Source organism: Lactuca virosa, chromosome 4 (assembly GCF_052849685.1).
Source record: "Lactuca virosa cultivar CGN04683 chromosome 4, Lactuca_virosa_CGN04683_v6, whole genome shotgun sequence".
Classification (NCBI taxonomy): Eukaryota; Viridiplantae; Streptophyta; class Magnoliopsida; order Asterales; family Asteraceae; genus Lactuca; species Lactuca virosa.
The window spans coordinates 422,527,640-422,549,342 of NC_136429.1; positions in this window are offsets into that span (position 1 = coordinate 422,527,640).

The window sequence follows — 21,703 nt, forward strand, 5'->3', positions numbered from 1 at the left end:
GCGACGGCGGAAGCACAAAACGACGGCAGCAGCGTCGGCATTGCGATGACAGCCACCATGGCCGGCTGCCATGGTGGTTCTCCGCGACCCTTCTCGACATAACTTCCCTCACATCGCACCCACGTCGCACACGAGCCTGGAACCATACCACCATTCACCAGTGATAGCAGGAAACGCCATGAGTTCCTCCACCCACAAGGCGGCGGCGACGGGATAAATAGGAGAAGAAAAGAAGAATAGCAACGATTTGGAACAGCTACAGCAGCCGTGGGGGGTTGATTCATGACCTCATTAACAGCGGTGGCACCGGAGGAAAACGAGATTGCGACCTCATGATCTTCACAGCCTCCGGCGGCGGCAGTCGCGACTTTGAGCTCCCGGTCTCCCTTTCTCGCCTGCTAGGACCACAGTTGTTGCCTTCGTCGGCAGCAGAGGCAGCAGGCGGCGTCGTTCGGGACTCCATCTGGTCGGAAAACGAAAGAGACATCGGCGTCGGCTGGGGAGAATGAGAGGGAGGTGGCACCGGAGATGGGAGGTATAAGTTGAAGGTGGCGGCTGCATAAATGGTCGATAGGGTTAGGGTTTGAACCCTTAAATACCCGCTCCATCTAAATGTTTGCCATAATGACAATAACAGTCCCTCCCCTCACATTTCCTTTCAAAGCAAGGCCAATATTTACCATTTAAACCCTAAATCCATAAACTTCTTTCATAATAAGTCCGGATTTACTAGACAACCCCCATCTTCTAAAATCTTTACAAAACTAATCCAGAATTTACAAAACCGCCCCTTGCTTGACGAATTCTTTTCAATTAAGGTCCAAAATTTACCCTTTAGCCCTCAACTTCTAAATTTATGACAATTAGCCCCTCGAGACCAACACCTTGCTATATAATTATAAATTTTAGGCTACTATTCATTCAGTAATTTATTTATTTATTAAATAAATAAACAGGGTGTTACAACACTGCCTTAGTGATGAAATATTGCATTCTAATGATTTATTCCATTTTAATGTCCAATATAGCATTTGAAATCGTAATGACATATTTCTTTTTGAAAAAAAAACTAAAATTGTAATAAATTATAATTCACAGTTTAGATAAATGGTTACTGTTTAATTTTTTTTAAATAGAAACATATCCTTTCATGTATAGACTATTTAAAAAACATAGCATGTTTACTATCAAAGACATAACCAAAAATCGGTTAGGTCAATTCCAATTATAGCAAGGTAGTTTGGTTTATGTTAAATATGATACAATAAATAAAAACATCTTAGGTCAATTCCAACATAATTTTCACTTACACACATCTCTTAAACAACATTGTACTTTTTTATTTGAAATTTTTAGCGTTCTACTTTGATTTCCTTCAAACGGGACAAAAAAAAATGAAAATGCAATTGCACATACACACACAGAGAAAAAAATAAACAATTGTGGTATTATGAATAAAATAATAAACACATAATTTTATGTAGATCGTCCCTATGGGAGAGTAAAATTGTACATTGTACAAAAAGAGAACAAAATTGATTGTTAAATACTTAAATGACAAACATCAGATCAATTATGTCATTTCTTTTCTTGACTTTTTTTTTTTTTGCATAAATCACATAACAACATATGCTTTGGTCCATATGGTTATGGAAAAGCCAAGAGTTACCGAAAGGTATGAAATATGTGGTATTTCTGATTTAGTGATGTCATGTTCATCATAAACACATATAATTTGAAAACAGAAACAGTGTGTATAGGTTTTCAAAAAGAAATACATGTTATCTAGCAAAATTTCACAAACACACACACACAATTACAGTCATATACACACACATAGATACATAATGAAATAAAAACATTTATATTCACCACACACACACACACTTATACATACAAGTCAAAAATAAAACTTCAATAAAAATTAAGAACTAAAATGCTCCTCGAATGGAATTGAACGAAAATCCACAACTTTTTTTTTTGAATGCGTAATGATTTTTCTTAGTTGAGAAAGAATAAACTCGAAAACAGTATAGATTTTTTTTGAAAGTGTTCTGCAAAGGATTGTAAACTATCTATATCTATACCGTCATATAATGATAAAGAGAAAGAAAATCAATTGAAATCTCAGTTAAAATTTAAAATATCCTGATTTTTTTAGGTTTTAAATTAATATTTTCCAAGATAAGATGATGGTTATACGAATTGCTTAACTTATCATTTCAGTTTTGTAGTGATTCGATTTGACTAAAGCACAGGTCGAGAGTTAATTTAGGGGAGCAGGGGCATAAGCGGAAATTTACTTACATGCAATAGGCAGGATAATTCGATTGTGGGGGGGGGGGGGGGGGGGCTAATTGACTGCTACGTGGCAAAAATGGTTTATTTATTAGATTAGGGGATATATATATATATATATATATATATATATATATATATATATATATATATATATATATATATATATCGTTAGGTTCATTTGAGACCATTATATTTTGTGAGACATATGGACGTAATCCTAACCACTCATTTTGGAGATCAAAAAAATATTTTTAAAATGCAAAACAATTGAAAATTTTTGAAAAGTTTTTATTTTTTAAATATTATTTTCATCATCTATATTTTCCAAAAAAAATAAAAAATAAATAAAAATTTACCGTTTTTTTTAAATGTATGTTAAATATTCTAGTATAAAAATTACAACAAAATTGTTAGAATATTCACATATTCTATTAAAATATTAGACTACAAATATTCAAACAATTTTAATAGAATATTAGAATATTTTATGAATTCTTACAATTTTAATAAAATATTATAATATTTTAACATATCCGACAACTCTAAGTAAAATACTAGAATATTCTAACATTTTAAAAATTAAATTTGAATATTTACATTGTAATATTCTATTAGAATATTTCACGCATATTTAAAAAAAATAATTTTATTTATTTATTTTGGGCAAATAAAAAGACGAAAACAATATTTAAAAAAAGAATTTTTGGGTTTTTTCTTTTATTTTGCATTTAATTTAATTCTTTTTATTTTTTGATCTCTAAGATGAGTGGCTAGGATCGTGTCCTCATGTCTCACAAAATTAACATGGTTTCATATATATATATATATATATATATATATATATATATATATATATATATATATATATATATATATATATATATATATATTCTCTTCTAATAAATGACTCTTTAAATTGACACATGACACCTTCTTAAACATTAACTTTGACATATGTCCTGTTTCTAAACCTCTTCTATTATCATTTCCAGCTCTAAGTTACTTTACTATCTAATCCAATTTTTTTGGTGCTTAAATTTGATTTCAAACATCCAAATTTATATCCGAAAAATCAACAAAGAAATCCCAGAAAATCAGTAATCACCGAGATATTTTGGTGTTAATTGGCAAAGTGAGAAGCAATTTTATGACAATCCATTCCAAAATATATTCATACGATTCCAATCTGTGTCCTTTCATTTTACTTATCGAATGCTGCTACAGTTAAAAGTTAAAAGTTCTTGAACCCTCCACTAAAGAAAGATTGTTGTTTATAGTAAGTTCTTCGAGTTTATCAGTTTTGTGTTTTGATTTCTATCGATACTTTGTTATTATATATACAATTTCAATCGGTAGTACGTGTTTGTTTCTGTCACTGACTGAGTTGTTGATGGGGTCTGCTTCGCATCCAATTATAATATAACCAACTAAATTTTTAAGACTACATTTTTGTATCCAATTATAATATAAGCAACTAAATTTTTTTGATTATGCAATTTATTTAATCTTTAATTTTTCTAGCATATGAATTCAGAGTTACTTAAACTATAAAAAAGTCCTTAGAGCATAGATGTTTAGAGCAACGATTGAAGTTTGTTTAGATACTTTGGCATGGTTGGAAATTCGTCTTATATTTCTCCAAAGTAGACATTAAAACTTTCTAGGTCTACTGGATCGTTGAGTAAGTTTCTAATAAGTTCTTTTTTTCTGTTGGTAGTCTAATGCCCCATTTGTTCTTTCTATTTTATTGCTATGTTTTCTCTTTTTTCAATTCACAGTATCATTATATATATGTTGTGGAACTCTTAATTAGCACACAATTCTGTTGTATATCTATAGAAAATTTGGATAAAATTTCCCATAAAAGCATAAATATATAGTTGTTATGCTTGGCTCTTAGTTTTGTCATACCCATTAATGGATTATCATACTTTTTATAAGGTTGGATTGATTAGTCTTATGATTTGATTGTAATCCGATTAGATTGTATTTTAATGGTTATGGTTTAAATGATCTTTTAGTTTGATTATATAAGCGAACTTTAAAAAAAATGTAATTAGCTTTAGAAAAAAATAGAGAAAAACTGAAAAAATTAATGGATTTTACTAAAAAAAACGAACAACTAGCCTTAACCAAAATTAACAGAGTATTAGATCGACTTCTAAGAATCATACAGCTTGAAAAAATTAATTTTGAGGTAAAATGTTTAGTAAAAAGCACTAATTTTTTTTTATTGATATACCCATATACGTGTTGAGATGGCTTATCCTGGAGCATGAAGACAAGTTATCAAGGCTTTGCCAAACTGTTAATCTATTTAAAGCAAAACTGAATTGGATTTGATAAAATTAAAAATATACATCAATTATTATATACAAAAAATTGTTTGCAATAGTATGATCAAATAATTTTTTTATATTCAACCGTTTAACATATGGGTTATAACCTAGTATATATATATATATATATATATATATATATATATATATATATATATATATATATATATATATTCAATTGAGAAAAATAAAACTCTCCCTCGTGCCTGCGGAAAAGGAATGGAACATATGTGTGTTTTCAAACCAAACATGTTTCCTAAAACTATGCTAATCATTACCTTAACATATATACAAAAACATAAGTTTGATTTTTTTTATTTTTAAGTAGTTATTTTTATCGAAGAACGGTTTTAAATATATCAAAATTTATAATTTTTTATTCTTTATAAATAAACATTAATATTGACTTAGTTTTATGATAAAATAAAAAAAATATTTTTTATAGTTTCAACTCTCATTATTCATAATTAAATAAAAGTGCATTAAATTTCTATTACAATATATTCGTTATTCATTTATGAATGAAAAATATGCTTAATTTTTTTTTACAGTTTAAGTATCATTCATATATGAATATAAGCAACAATTCGTATTTTATTAACATACTACTTGATGCTCATAGATTGTTGCTATAAATAGAGAAAACTTAGATTCAAATAGGTTGCATGTGAACTTAAGGGTTAAGTTTTTCCGCCACAATTTTAATTACAACCTATAAAACCTAGCAGTATCTTAATAACAAACACCCGGTATCAAATGGATTTGTTTTAAGGACACACACGAACCTCAACCATTTCTTACAGACCATTTTGTTCTTTTTAGTACATTTTTTGTAAAGAGATTGGGGGGGGGGGGGGGGGGGGACAATTAATAGAAATGTGGTGTTCTTTAATGAATCAGATATGTTAACATGGACCTTGATTTGGATGGATCTTTTTACGGTTACTACAAATAGGATATACATTCAGCCAGCCATTTGGCCTTGGTATACTTGGCCCATATTTGGAGAAAATACATAACTATTTGGTTTTAACATGTAAATGAAAGATACTTGGAGTCACGACAATCAAACTATCAAAGTCTCGAAAACTGAAATTTGAAGCATTAAGAGCATTCACAAATCACAACAATAAAGCTTTCATTGAAAAAAACACCATAATGATTCAAAAACCTTACCAAAAAGTTGTAAATTTGTAAGTTTAGTTGAATAAGCTTTGATTGAAAAAGCACATGCAACAAGAAGAAAACTTTTTCATTGTTTTTTTCAAATATATTTTTTTAGAAAGATCATGTAAAAGGTTTATTATGGATGTTCCTATAGTTACAACTCTTGATTTTATTGACATCATAAAAGGTTTATTATAATTACAAAAGCTAGGACTAACATTTTTAAAGATATTTTAGTATAACTTTTTTTTAACTATACAAATAAATAAGTTATTTTAAAACTTCTTATTGAATTCACAAACCCTCGCATATGAGTTTCTAACAAGTAGGAGGGAACATTGATGATAATCTAATACTTCAATTTATTTTAGGCAAATTGCAAAAAATTTATTAAGTTTTCATAGAAATTTAATTTTGATACTGCATTTTTCTTATTTCAAATTGGACACTCCGTTTACAAATTTGATACAGTTCTAACAACTTAACCGGTCAATTAGGTTTCCAGATGAGGTGACATGATGAAGTGTCAGTTTTGATGATATGACATTTTGACTTAACACTATTTGGTGACATCATATTAGGGATGAACAATTTGTGTCAAATCTCGATTCCGTATCGGTACCGTATCGGAACCGATACCAAACTGTACAGAATATAAAAATATGGGACGGTGTTCGGTACTCCAAAATCCGAATATGTCGACGGGTATCGGTACCAGTACCGATAGTGTTAATTCGGTTTGATACTCGGGATTAACTTTTGATGAAATTCGGTTTTCAGAAAATCGGGAACGGTACCGGTTGGTACATGTTCCGTCTCACGGTCATCCCTACATCATATCATTGATGTCAAAATTGAGAAAAAAAAAACTAAATATAGTGACTTTTGTGATAATTGTCCAAAATATAATGATTTTTGTGAAGTTTTCAAATATAATGACTTTTGTGATGGTTATCCAAAGTATCATGATTCAAAAAGAAAATTAAGATAACAAATATATTTGAAATGAGCTTATGGAAAAAAAAAATACTCTTCCCTAGTTCATGCAGTTTGTTAGAAGCTATTTTCATACAGAGTTTTGAATAATTATTTTGAAGTCGTTTTTTAATACTAAAAAGGGTAATGAAAAATATGATAAATTTTGTTAACAATATATTGGCAGAGTAAGAGAGTGTTGCCTTTAGTTAAATATTAAGGATGAGCAAGTAGCACTATTTCCTAAATCCTAATCACGTGGTTACGAACTGGAATCGGACTAAATAGATTCGTATATGTAAATATGGTCCATGATCGATTTTTGTTTTTTCATAACTTTAGTGTTCGGTATTTCTGGTATGGTACCAATGACTTTCCCAATTATATAGTATTAGTACCGAAAACGTATACATTAGGGTATACATACATACGAGCTGACTTTCTGACTTGATTACCAATCCTTATCCATACCATTGGTGACCAAGATTGTATCATGGATAATACAAGGCACTAGGGGTGTTCGTTTGGATGGATCGGTTTGATCCGATCCAATCAAGTGAATTCAAATTAATTTCGGTTTGCAAAAACATGTATCCGAATTGTCCAAATTAAATTCAAATCTGATCCGATCCGATCAAATTACAATTCGGTTAGATCGGTTTTTATAATTCGATTTTCAAAAACCAAAAACATTTTAAAATGACATATAATTATAATATTATCTAATTTTACACAAGAAATGAAAACGATTATTTAGTTGTGATTTGAAATTTATAAACAACTACTAAGAAGATATATTATAGTTAAGTATTTTATAGATATAAAACTTTTGAGAGAAAATGCATATTAATGTTTTTTTATCGGGTGAAATGTTTTTTAATCTATTTGAAAAAATAAATTACATAATTAATAAATAACTATAGATATATATTATAAATAATAAATGTTTATTCGGTTTTTTTGGACTATTCGGTTCTTATTTATAAACCAAAACCAATCCGAAATCCAAAATAATAATTCGGTTTTGTTGAAAACCAATCCAAAAATCCAAATATCCGAACCAAATAGTCCAATCCAAATTGGACAATTGGACAATTCAGTTTTATCCAAATAGTAAACAGCCCTACAAGACACCATATGTAACAATGAAAAACATAAAAAAAAATATGCAACAAGAAAATCAAAGTTACAAAATGCTTTCATTTTACATCCTACATGATTTTGCGGAAGATAACATCGACTAGTTATATGTCGTTGTATAACAACTAAAAAACACAAGAAAAAAACTAAAAACAAATGTTACCTTTAAAAATGATATTTTATTAGCTTCAATCACTAAAATCCCCGAAACCAAAAAATACTAATCCTCAACCTTAATAGTGCTAACCCTAATAATGCTAACATATCCATACCATATTTGTGGGTAACTACTATGTGGTCTAAAAACATATAGGTTCGTATATGAAACATCACAAAAATCACGATAAAATTTTTCAATTTTCATTATTTAAATAAAATTATTGTTTTCATAAAACCCAAGTCACAAATATAAGTGTCAAATACGAATATCCCAAAAATCAGAGTATCCAAACAAGCGGAAATCAAAAACTGTTTACGATCAAACCTTCGCCTTTCCCCAATCATCTGAGGTACATGAAACAAGAAATCCATAATTGTAAGCCCAAGCTTAGTGAGTTTGCCAAAATATCCAACACATCAGAAATACAATTGCAATGCATGCATATAGGGGTTTGTTGGCCTTACCGTCAACCCAACCATCCGGGTTTGTTGACGTAGAGTCTCAACCCAACCATCCGGGTTTGTTGACATAGAGTCTCAACCCAACCATCCGAGTTAAATGGTTCATCGTACGAAGCAGTACCTCAACCCCACCATCCGGGTTTGTTGGCTTTCTGCCTCAACCTAACCATCCAAATATGTCGACATATGTAAATAACAATTAGCCATATAATGGTCCTACATCAAGTATATAACACAAAAAATGGGCCGGCTTTGGTGCCTTCGACCCATAGGCATAGTGAGAGAATTCACCTCAAAACCGAGATGATAGTTGAAAGAACGTAACTACGAGTATCGAATCTACTTGTCACCTATATAGCAAAAGAGGGACCAATCCTCAATCCTCAACTCAAATACTACCCAAATTACCCTAGATGACATAAAGTCAAATTGGTTCAAAGTCAACGATCAACGGCCAAAAGTCAACCTCTAGCTGGTCGCCACGTCGTGGCCGCTAAACGACAAAACAGACGAGCCTTAGCCCAGACGCTATGTCGTGGGTACTGGGCTCCTAACATCTTAATGGGTTTAAGCCATTTTCTTCGATTCTAAGGGCTCCAAAGCTCAGATCTGGTCCATTCTATGGTCTAAGTGGATAAAGTTTCCAACTTTATGCCTTTTGATTCTCCAAGAGATAGAGATCTCACTCATATATCCAAAAAGGGGGCAAAATACAACTTGGCTTAAATCAATAAGCACTTAATCTTGAAGACCTCTAGTCCAACACTCCCAGAAAGCACTACTAGAAAATGCCCTTTAATGACACACATTGTGTGTCATAAAAGGGTACAGATGACACGTAAATGTGTGTCAAGTAAGGCCATGTCATAAAGGAAGACGACACACATTTGTGTGTCGCGCATTTACGACACACAATGCGTATCATTAAAGCCCTTATCAAGGAAGGTCATGTCATAAATGAAGATGACACACATTTTTGCGTATCGTAATTTTAAATGTTTAAAAAAATATTATTTATAGACTTACTAATTTTCAAATTAAATTTGCATTTACTGTCTCATAATAGAAAATAAAATATCATATACAAAAAATACAATCCATTGTACAAAATTTAATGTCATACAAATAATCAATCCAATAGTAGGCAAATGTAATACATCAAATGTGAAAGAGATGAAATTCATGAACAATTAATAGTTGAACTACAAGAACTTGTTGATCACCTTCACAACATCCGAGCTACTTTGTTTAACACTATGCACATCAACAAGACATGCAATTTTGACTCATGCAACCATTAGATTCACATAAACCAGCAAATCCCAATAAACTGGATCAGACACTTCCTTTAAAATATCAATGAGAAAAATAATGAAAGTACTTGCATGACTACAAGTACTTGCTCTCCTTCTTTTTGTCCTGAAAGGAATTGACAGAAAATGAATTTATGTAAACAAGCTAAGAAAGAATTTATGTAAACAAGCTAAGAAATGATCTTCACATTTAAAACTGTTAAAATCAGTATTATTTTTTTATCAAAAAAACAGTATGCGGGGATAATTTTGTCAAAAACTCTTAAAATCACCATTTTTTAACCAAAAAAATATAATATAGGGGAAGTTTGGTCAAAACTGTTAAAATCATAATTTTTTTTATCAAACAAACATTATGTAGGGGCATTTTGGACAAAAACTGTTAAAATCATTATTTTTTACCAAAAAAACAGTATGTATACAAGGGCATAAAACAGAAAATAAAATATTAGACATACAAGTTTTGATTTCAGCAGGGGAAAAATGGTCTTTCTTCCAGAAAGATGTATATAGGGACTGTTTGGTAAAAAAAAATATTGCATACACACAATAGCAACGGACTTTGCATTCTAGGAAAATTATGACAATTAAAAGGGCATAATATAGAAAAATACATAACAAACAATATAAACATGAAATGAAACTTATTTATTATACCAAACCATCTTTCTTTGCCACTATTCTTTCTAAAAAGTAGGTAAAATACATTACCACTTGAGGTGGAGGCTGGAGCTATGCAATTATTATTATTATTATTATTATTATTATTATTATTATGGCACAGGGCATTCTTGTATGTTCTAAATCTCCTTTGCATATTGAGATATTGTTCTGTCACTACTATCCCTATAAAACAATAACAAAATCAGTTAGAGGGTAGGGTGTCACTGCTATCCCTATAACACAATAACAAAATCAGTTAGAGGGTAGGGTATTTTGGTCATTTTATAAACATATATAAAAAGGTTTGAAAGATGTTTACTTATTTTGCTCTATTAATCCAGATTTCGATATTGTCAAAAGTACTTCTTTGTTTGGGTTAGCAATAGCTATCTGCATCATCAAATCACAAAAATTACATTTACACCCAAAAAAATAATACTCATAATATAAATGAAAACATATACTCATCTATAAATATTGTTTACCTGAATATCTCTTGAATTGTATTCTTGATACAACTCTTTTAGTGCTTGAACTACACTTGAATCCACATACATAACACCTGGAAAAAAGAAAAAAAAAGAAAAAAAAATATGAAATTATGAATACTTTTGTGAAATATTAATATATGTTTTTTTATATATGTATTATACTTACGTGCCATTTCTAGTATTACAAAATATATTCTTTCAACTTCGGGCCCACGTTTGCAAGATTGATCCACCTCAAGTTCATACTCCCGGAGCCTGAAATTATATTATTAACTAGGCGAATGCCTGCGCGTTGCGCAGAAACACATGTATAGTTGAAATCTTTACAAATATATGTTTTTTTAAATATAACAATAACATTGTTGTTAAATTTGATATAATAATTCGTATACTAAATTGATATATCATATTGATTATTTTGAATTATATGATAATATATACATCTATTGTAACTGTATAATCTCAACCGTTTGAATGACTTCTACCCGCGAGTTACTAATTAATAAAATTAAATATAATATATGACTTAATGTTATTTATAGTTTTTGTTATTGTTAATTAATTTTTTAAAATTTATTTTCTTAACGTTTTAATTTCTATCATTATAATTAATTAAAACATCAGACATTGTTTTTTGTTATTAAAGGTAACAATATAATCATTTATATAGAGTTATTTTTAACTATTGTTATTGTAAGTTATTTTAAGTTACTTAATTGAAAACTTTTAATGATTATACAAATATCTTTAGAAAATATTTTAGTTAAATGGATATTATAATTTAGTTTTTGCATTTAACTTTAAATTGATAATGGTTTACATACAACAACATATTAAATCTAATAAATTACGTATAATATGTTAAAAGTTAAAAACATAACTTTATAAGTAGAATTAAGATATTATTTTAATATTGAAATATAGTTTATTTATGATTACACTTTAGGTTTGATATTTATGTAACCTTATTAACCAAATTATAATCATTATTAGAAAGACACTACAATTTATCAATTTTAACTATTTACAAAATATTATTTGGGTTGTTTAAGTTAAACTAAAATTTATATTTAAGTTGGTCCTGTAATGTTATATTTAAGTTTATAATTTAAATATTTTATATAAATTGTTTAAAAGTTGTAGCTTTAAAATGATAATGGTTTACATCCAACAATATATTAAAACTAATAAATTAAGTATAATATGTAAAAAGTTAAAAAACATAACTTTATAAGTAGAAGTAAATATATTCATTTAATATTGAAATTTAGTTTATATATGATTATGTTTGATATTTATTTAATCTTATTAACCAACTTATAATCATTATTATAAAGAAATTGAAAAGTCATGGGAGTTTCAAATGAATGTAGTGAAAGGAAAAATACATGGGAGTTTCAAATGAATGTGGTGAAAGAAAAAATGCTTCCTTTATAATATAGTATGATATGATATGATATTTAACACAATCTTGTTAAGTTTTTCTAAGGCGATATTAATATTAATATTAATTTTCACCTGTATTTTATATAGCTTGTATTTGCAAAATATATAGGCGCATCAATTCGAACAATTACAATCTCATTATATGTATATGCTTCTGGATATTGTTGAATGTTCCTATACACAGTTGTCCAAGGAAGTCGCCCTAAAACAACTGCAATCAGAAAATTTGTTTTTTTTTTATTGTTATCAAAATTTAAGATCAAAATAATTAAATAACATATAAGATATAACAACCTTTAATATATATATATATATATATATATATATATATATATATATATATATATATATATATATATATATATATATATATATATCAAGCTTCATCTACTTTGGCTTGAATGTCTATGTAGGTTGGAAAGTCATGTCCAACAAGAAAGTAGTCCCCGCAACCATACCCTGAGTTCCCTTCAAGAGAATCAAGAAGTGGATTGTAGTCATTGTTGGATTAGGTGTCTAAGCCCATAACTTTAATTGGTATGTACTTGACCCGATAGTAGCATGGTCTATTTGGGTTGCCTTCACCGGAGCAATTTGATAGGATGGATATTTGAGAAAGAGGTTATTTGTGATTTATTAATATATTATAAGTATAATATATTAGTTGAGAAATTATATTATTTAATTGGTATTGATAAAGAATTAATTTGGAATTAATTTAGTGATCAAAAGAGACTAATTAAATTAACGGGGTCTGGGTATGTAAATCAGTGATACTGTAACGCCCCGATTCTCAAGTATTGATACTATGACTTTAAATTTCAAGTTTCAAGGTCTACTCGACGAGTGGACGCCCTGACTAGTCGACTAGGAGCGGGATTGGGCCACGTATTTAAGTAACCAACTCGCCGAGTCGGAAGAGTGACTCGACGAGTTGGAGCTGGAGGGTGAAACCCTAATCCCTGGGGTTTTGCACCCTATTTAAGGGATCCTTTGAGCAAGGAACAGTTGGGGATCTGAATTCTACCTCACTTTATCATCATTTGAAGGTATCAAGTCATCACCTTGAGCTTCTTCTAGCTAGATCCCTTTTATATTTGAGTTTTGGGACCATTTTGGGCATTTGGTGTTGCATTTCGAGTGATGAACCAAGATCTGAAGTTGCAACTTCAGATCTAGGCTCATCTTAGCTCTTATCATCATAAAGTCTCAGTCTTTAGCAAGTTGGTGAAGCTCTTTTGCCTAGAACCTCTTCTTTAGCTTGATTTAAGTCATTAGCACCTTGCATGCACGTAAAATTTGCAACTTTACGTGATAAACATGCCCTAGGAGCTTGGATCTGCAGTATGGAGCCTTAGCAGGGCTTAAAAAGCATCTGTATGGGTGAAGGACTGAAGGGACTCGGCGAGTCGTATGAACGACTCGGCGAGTCCGATGAAGATTTCCTTAGGCTCGGCATGTCAGACGAGTAACTCGGCAAGTTGGCAAGTTATGCAAGGAAATTGGCGAGTAGATAAGGGTACTCGACGAGTTGAGGTCAACATGGACTGTTGACCGTGACAGTTGACTTTGACTTTGACTAAGGGTTGACCGGTTAAGTTCTGAGGGTATTTTGGTAAATTGAATATTGATAGCAAAGGACATTGGTGAATATATGTGTTGGAGTTGGAGCTACATCTGGAGGAGTTTGACACTACCTTCCGAGCTACTTGCGAGGTGAGTTATCCTCACTATACTCAAGGGTCTAAGGCACCAAGTCCGACCCTTTAGATTGTTATCTGGTTATGTTATGCTAGTATGATTTGTTAGATCGGTATCCTAGAGGGTAGGATAATATTATATGGTATGTGGTATGACCTGTTAGACCGGTATCCTAGAGGGTAGGATAATATTATATGATATGTGGTATGATCTGTTAGATCGGCATCCTGGTAGATAGGATGGTGTCATGTGCTATGTGGTATGATCCGTTAGATCAAGTATTGTGTATAGGCTGTTATGTGATTATCTGTTATATGTGCAAATGTTCGTTTAGCGGTTGAGGTTTATCTGCTTTGTGCGGAGGCCAATAGACCTGGGCATTCCAACCTGTAGGTTGTGGGCCGTGAGTATTCCATCTCGAGGATGATTGGACTCGTAGTATGTGGGTATTTCAACCTGTTGGTTGTGGGCCTGGGGTATTCCATCCCGAGGATGATTGGACACATAGTATGTTGGCATTTGATGTGTGTGAAACTAACTAGTTTTATCCTACTTTTAATTATGAATTTGACACACAAAAGGCAGTGAGCCTGTCAATTGGTGGTATAATTTAGCGAGCAGGGTATCGAACTCAGGGAACGGAAATTAATATAACTACTAGAATTATCCAAAACAAATAGTAAAATAAAAGGGTTTTCTCTAGTTTTGCAAGACTAGAAACTTAACTAAAACTTAACTAAAACTTAACAGCTAACCAATTAAAATGCAACTAAATTTAATAATAAAGAGGACTTCTGTTTAGGTTCGAATCATTTGATCCTATGTTTGATTTTATGGTAAATATATCGGATTAACTTTTCACTGGCTACCGATTAGGATGATTAGGTTCACGTTCGCTATTGCTAATCCTTAGAAAACAGATTAATTCAAGCAGTGGCCAGTTGTCTAAATTAATAAGTTCCCTAGTTAATTAATTTGGATCAAGTAAGACTTGTAATGGTTAATTAAATTAATAATTCACTTAACCTCTTGTTGATGGTTTATCACACAAGCTCACACATTAATTTACCTATTTTCTAATTAATCCTAGTTTCACATTCGCTATTCCTAGGCATATAACTATGTTGTCACATAAATCACATGAGGTAAGCAATTAAGAGATGTTCATGCAGCTTAACTACTTGTCAATTAACAGAAAATAGTTATGGTTAATGCATAAGGTTCTTTAACAAGCTTAACAAAACAATATCACCAAATTAAATTAATCCTAACCATAAAATCAATCCATATTCACAAAATCATCTACCCTAAACAGAAGACAAACGTTGTAGTTCATAATTGCGGTAACAATCAACTCAAAAATGAAATTCATAAGTTTAAACATGATTCAATCTAAGGTTAAGTAAGAATACACTTGAATTGCCTTTAATCTTCCCAAAATCGAATGCTTAGACTTGATCTTCGAGTTTCCAGGGTTCCAGCAGTGCCTTAATTGCAGCCTAGGCTTCAAGGGTTTTTCTAGAAAACTTATCAATTCGGGATTCTGACTCCTATTTATAATTTTCGGAAAACAGGGTCTACTCGTCGAGTAGATAACCGACTCGCCGAGTCCCCTTTGAGGAATCCGTATACGGTAAGGACTTTACGTATTGCTTTGCGAACCTTCGTGGGTACTCGTCGAGTAGACGTTGTGACTCGCCGAGTAGCTTCAGAATTTGACTCTTTTCTTCTCTCTTTAGTTCCCGAGCTTCCGATCGCCTCTCCTGCTTCCTTTCGCTTCCGAGCATATCTTTTGGACTGAAAATAAAATTTAAACACTATTAAGTACCTTTTGTCCATAATTTGCAAATAATTAGCTAATAAATAATAAAAATCTATACTAAATATATAGCCAAATATGCACATATCAAAATACTCCACAGTTGACTTTTGCTTGCCCCCAAGCAAAACAGAATTTTAGCACACTAATATCATATAAGACAATCCCAATCAAACCCAGCCATTATGTCAAGACCGCAATGCATGCATTTGTGTCTAAAATTTTTCCTAAGGACCCCCCTCAATTCTAAATACTAACAATCCTCATAAACACTCGCCTACTTCTTTTGAACAATGCTAATTTTATGCATCCCTCCGAATCCATCCGCAGAGAACCTCCTAACCTCAAGGTATTTTTGGTTGAGCAACCCAAGCATACATAAACTAGACAATTACAACTTTTTTGATACCACTATGGAGCTTAATTGGAATTCTTCACTTCTTTGATAACTTGATCTTTAATTCTTTGAATTCACCAACTTTTGGTTTTTGGTATCTTCAACTTTTTGATTCTTTTGGAATTTTGATCTTTTGATCTTCACTTTAATTACTCCAAAATTCTTCAAACTTTTCTTGTAATTCTCTCTCTCTATTTTTTTCACATGTAATTCACTTTCTTTTTTCACTCAAACCCTACATGCTTAAGCAAGGGCGCTCAACTTCAACCTTTATTGATTAAAGAAAAAAAATTTCCTGGATACATTTCTGGTACACGATGCTAAACTTATTGCATCCCTCAAACTAAGCGGGGTTGTATTTTTGTCCCATGATTTCACTAGAATAAAGGAGGCCACAAATGCATTATAACGTATATTGGCTCAACTAAACATTTCGGTCTTCATGCAATCTTCAAACATAACACTAGCATGGAATCCTAATTGCTTTACCAAAGTTTTCTAAATTAAGTCCTAGCAATTTTAAAGCAAAAATTTTAAAATTTAACTAATGTAACCAACCCCCTACCCCACACTTAATTTATGCAATGTCCCCATTGCATAGTATGCATGATAAAGAACAATAAAATAAAGAGTGAATTGGAACAAACTCCCCTGGGATAGTAGTTGCGAGGTTGATCTTCTTCATTTAAAGCACCATCTTCAATTGACTTTAGACATGGGAACAGCTCATCCATGCCTTGGGTGTCAAATCTTGTGTGGTACGGCTCCAAATATGCAGGAAAATGGCCTAAAAAATCTTTAGGAATGAATCTTCTAAGAGTAGGAGTAAGGCCCTTATCGAATACAGTCAAAATGTAAGTGTTGAGAAGGGAATATTAAGTGACTCGTCGAGTGTATATGACAACTCGGCTAGCAGAAGTGTTTCTAGCAGAAAAGTCGTAGTTTTGCAAAGGGACTCGTCGAGTCCAAGTTATGCACTCGGCGAGTACGACGCTGAGTGGAAAAATAAAGCTTCTGCTTCAAATTCGTTTATGTTGTGGTTTGGCAATATCAATTCGGTATCCCTTCTTCATTTCCTTCAATAAATGACACTCTTTTAACCCTCTTACTAACGGACTCGACCTTAAACTCAAAACTTGAACATTCTCATCTAGACCCGACCCTCACTTTAGCCTTGACATTGAGACTCTTGCATGCATCCTAGCTTCAATCTGAAAAGATAAGACAAACACAAGTGATGATAAACAAATTCCTACTTTAACGTCCTAAAAAGTTCCAAAACCCACAAAAGAAATAAAAATAGTTTTCAAACATCCAAATTAAAAACAAAACAAAACATCAATCTTTTTCCTCCTCTTCGTTTCCTCCAACTCCACTTCCACCAGCTTGGTTTCTTCTCTGATTTACTCTCTCCTCCCAACTTGGAACGTAGGGATATCTGGGCTCGGGCCTAGGCGCAATGTTTATTTGTTCAAATAAATAAACAAATGATTCATTATGATAGTTCATGCTTCGTCCAAGGTCGTCCTGGTACCTTCTCATTTCCATGTTGTACCAGTCCATTGGTAGCTCATCATCCACCGGAATGACCGGTGGGTCTTCACGGACGTGTTCCCTTCTTTGCCTTACCCTTCTTCCTGGCTCCTCGGGCTCCAAAACCGCATCCGCATCCGGGATTCAAAAATGTCCCCCCACCATAATCTTCAACGATCCTTGCCCTCATATATAAAGTGGTGCTAAACGGAGGAGAAGGGATCATTGTCAATGCTCTTGCTGCCCCTTGGTCCAAAATCCCATATGACCTAGCCAACTTTGTGACAAACATACCACCATTGATTTTTGAAGTGATCCGCTCCTTGACCGCTCCTTCTGCTAAATATTTCGCCAAGCAATATGGCAAATTGCAGAAAACATTAGGAGTGATAATGCTCCACATATAGAAAATATTAAGAGTGGGCACCTTATCATCATCCTTTCTCACATTAATAGTGCTTGCGATAAGACGATGTATCAGGCGATGAATTGGGGAACAGATACTCCCTTCTTGAGCAGACGATGGAATGTAAACCCGGTTGGCAATTGTGTTCCACCAAGTGGATGCAACCACCTCTTCGGGCAAGTCCTTGTGGCACTGCTCCAGGAATGCTTCAAAGTTTTCGGACATGATCACATTTTGATCATAAATTCCCAATCTCCATGCGAGCTCTGCAATGCTGCATTGGTGCAGCTCCCCTCCAAGACAGAAAGTGATGGTGCCCGGATTATAATAATCACTACCACCTCGGAAGGAGATGGTAGCAAAGAACTCCCAACATAGCTCTTGAAAAACTGGCTCTTGAATCTGGAACAATCGACTCCAACCGTCACAAACAATTGTCACCCCATCATTTTGGAAAGACTTGACCAAATAAGGAGTCAACTCTTCCTCCAATCCGGTTTGACCTATCCAATGCCAGTCGATTGCGTTGGGGACATATATTTCCTTTCATCTGAGTGTTTCCAGCTTGTTTTTCGCATGGGCGAGTGAAGATTTGGAGGTTATTCGTGGAAAAGTTAACCATGGGAGGTCCCCATAGCCGCCTCCCCTTGAACTTTGTCCCCGCATAGACATATTTCCTGCAAAACCAAACCAAGAAAACCACAAACAAAACACAGAGACATTAAAAACATCAAAATTTTGGGCATCTGCAGCCTGGACTCACCGAGTCCACGAACCGACTCGGCGAGTAGGATGAACTGCGCGAGTCTATTCCAAATCGGGTGAAATCAACCGTCCAAATGTAAAAATTAATGCAGGGGTTTGTCTCAGTATGTCTATTAAGCATAAATATGCAAGGAATTTTGACTAAAACAACCTAATTCGTCCTAAAAATTAAAACCCTAGATTTGGAGTAAACCCCAAACCCGAGTTTTTCCTATATTATTGCCATAAAACTGCCCAAGATATGATTTTTAACAAGAATTAGTAGAAAAAACGTTACCTTTTTGGTTGAGAATGCAAGATCTAGCAAGAATTGAAGATGAAAGCTTGAGAGGAAAAGAATGCTCGACGAGCGGCTGGTGGCTGCAAATGATCTTGTGTTTACCAATTAGGGTTAAAACCCCTTATTTACAGAATGTGAAAAATAATTTTTTTTTCGGGTAAATACGTCGACTCGCCGAGTTGGAGCGCCTTCTCGCCGAGTAGATACGCGAATCCGCGACTTTTCATGATTTTCAAAATGGACTCGCCGAGCAGATATATGGACTCGACGAGTTTTCCGTTCTGTTTGACAAAAATTTGAGTTCTTAAATTTTATGCCACCAACCCAACACTTGAGCATTGCTTGCCCTCAAGTAATCATTTTAAGCACAGAAGAAGATTGATAAAAGCAGATTCTAACAAAAATGAAAGTAAAACGAAAAAAGAAAAGTAAAAGAAAGCAAACTCTAAACTCGGGTTGCCTCCCGGAAGTGCTTCTTTTTAAGGAGTCATTAGCTGGACTCCTTCCCGCTTTACGTTTCTGTAGCTTCTTCCAAATGCAGCCCTTCTTCAAGTCCTTCATGTTTTGGGATTCCCTCTTCATATTTCTTTACTCTATGACCATTAACCTTGAAAGGAGTCCCATCTTTTGATATAAGCTCAATAGCTCCATGTGGAAAAACTTGTTTTACCAAAAAGGGACCATCCCACCGTGTCTTCAACTTGCCCGGAAAAAGCTTTAACCTCGAATTGAAAAGTAACACATTTTGTCCTTCATGAAAATATTTATTACCCTTAAGTCTTTTGTCATGCCAATTCTTGGTCTTTTCTTTGTATATCAAGGAACTAGTGTAGGCCTCATTTCTAAGTTCTTCAAGGGCATTCATTTGCATCAACCGATTTGTTCGAAGTTCAGCCAAATCAAAATTGCACATCTTTAAAGCCCAAAAAGCTTTATGCTCTATTTGAACCGGTAAGTGACAATTTTTTTCCATAAACTAGCCTATATGGTGTAGTACCAATAGGTGTTTTGAAAGCCGTTCAAAAGGCCCAAAGTGCATCATCTAGTTTATCCGACCATTCCTTTCGATTTCCTCCAACCGATCTCTCCAAAATCCTTTTCAATGCCCTATTTGTCACTTCAGTTTGTCCACTAGTTTGTGGATGATAGGATGTGGAGAACCTATGATGCACCCCATATCTTTTTAACACTTTGGCTAATTGATCATTTGCAAAGTGAGTGCCCCGGTCACTAATAAGAGCTTTAGGAACTCCAAATCTTGAGAATAGCTTTTTCAAAACTCGCACCACCACTCGAGCATCATTTGTGGGTAATGCTTGTACCTCTGCCCAGTTAGGCACGTAGTCGACCGCCACCAAGATATATTTATTCCCTTTTGACGTTGGGAAAGGTCCCATAAAATTAATTCCCCAAACATCAAATATTTCACAAACTTGGATATTATGTTGGGGCATTTCATTTCGGGATGATATGTTCCCCGCTCGTTGGCATGAATCACATTCCTTGACATATTGAGCAGCATCTTTGAAAATTGTGGGCCAATAAAACCCAATATCAAAAATCTTTTTAGCTGTGTAATGTGCTCCATGATGCCCCCCAACGGGCCCACTATGGCAGTGTTCCAAGATTTCCCGACTCTCTTTCCCGAATACACATCTTCTTAACATGCCGTCTGTGCAGCTTCGGAAAATGTATGGCTCGTCCCAAAAGTAGTACTTGATTTCTGAGAAGAATTTCTTCTTTTCTTGGCGGGTTAAATCTTTTGGAATATATTCAGTAGCTAAGTAATTAGCTATATCCGCAAACCATGGCACCTCTCCTGCTATTACTAAAAGATACTCATCGGGAAAATCGTCTCCAATCTTGTCTTCTTCTAACTCCTCCAAATGTGGGTTTTCCAATCTTGACAAATGGTCGGCAGCTACGTTTTCCATTCCCTTTTTATCTTTTATTTCAATATCAAATTCTTGTAAAAGTAAGACCCAACGTATCAATCGGGGCTTAGCATCTTGTTTAGCAAAAAGATACTTTAGGGTAGAATGGTCGGTAAAAACTATGGTCTTGGATAATACCAAATAAGGGCGGAACTTATCAAAAGCGTATACCACCGCTAGCAACTCCTTCTCGGTAGTAGTGTAGTTCTCTTGAGTTGGGTTTAAAGTTTTGCTTGCATAGTAGATAGGTTGAAAATGTTTATCAACCCTTTGCCCTAAAACAGCACCCACAACATAATCACTCGCATCACACATCAGCTCGAAAGGAAGATTCCAATTTGGTGCTATCATTATAGGAGTGGTGGTCAATCTTTCCTTTAGTAAATGAAATGCCTCATGACATTCTTTAGAG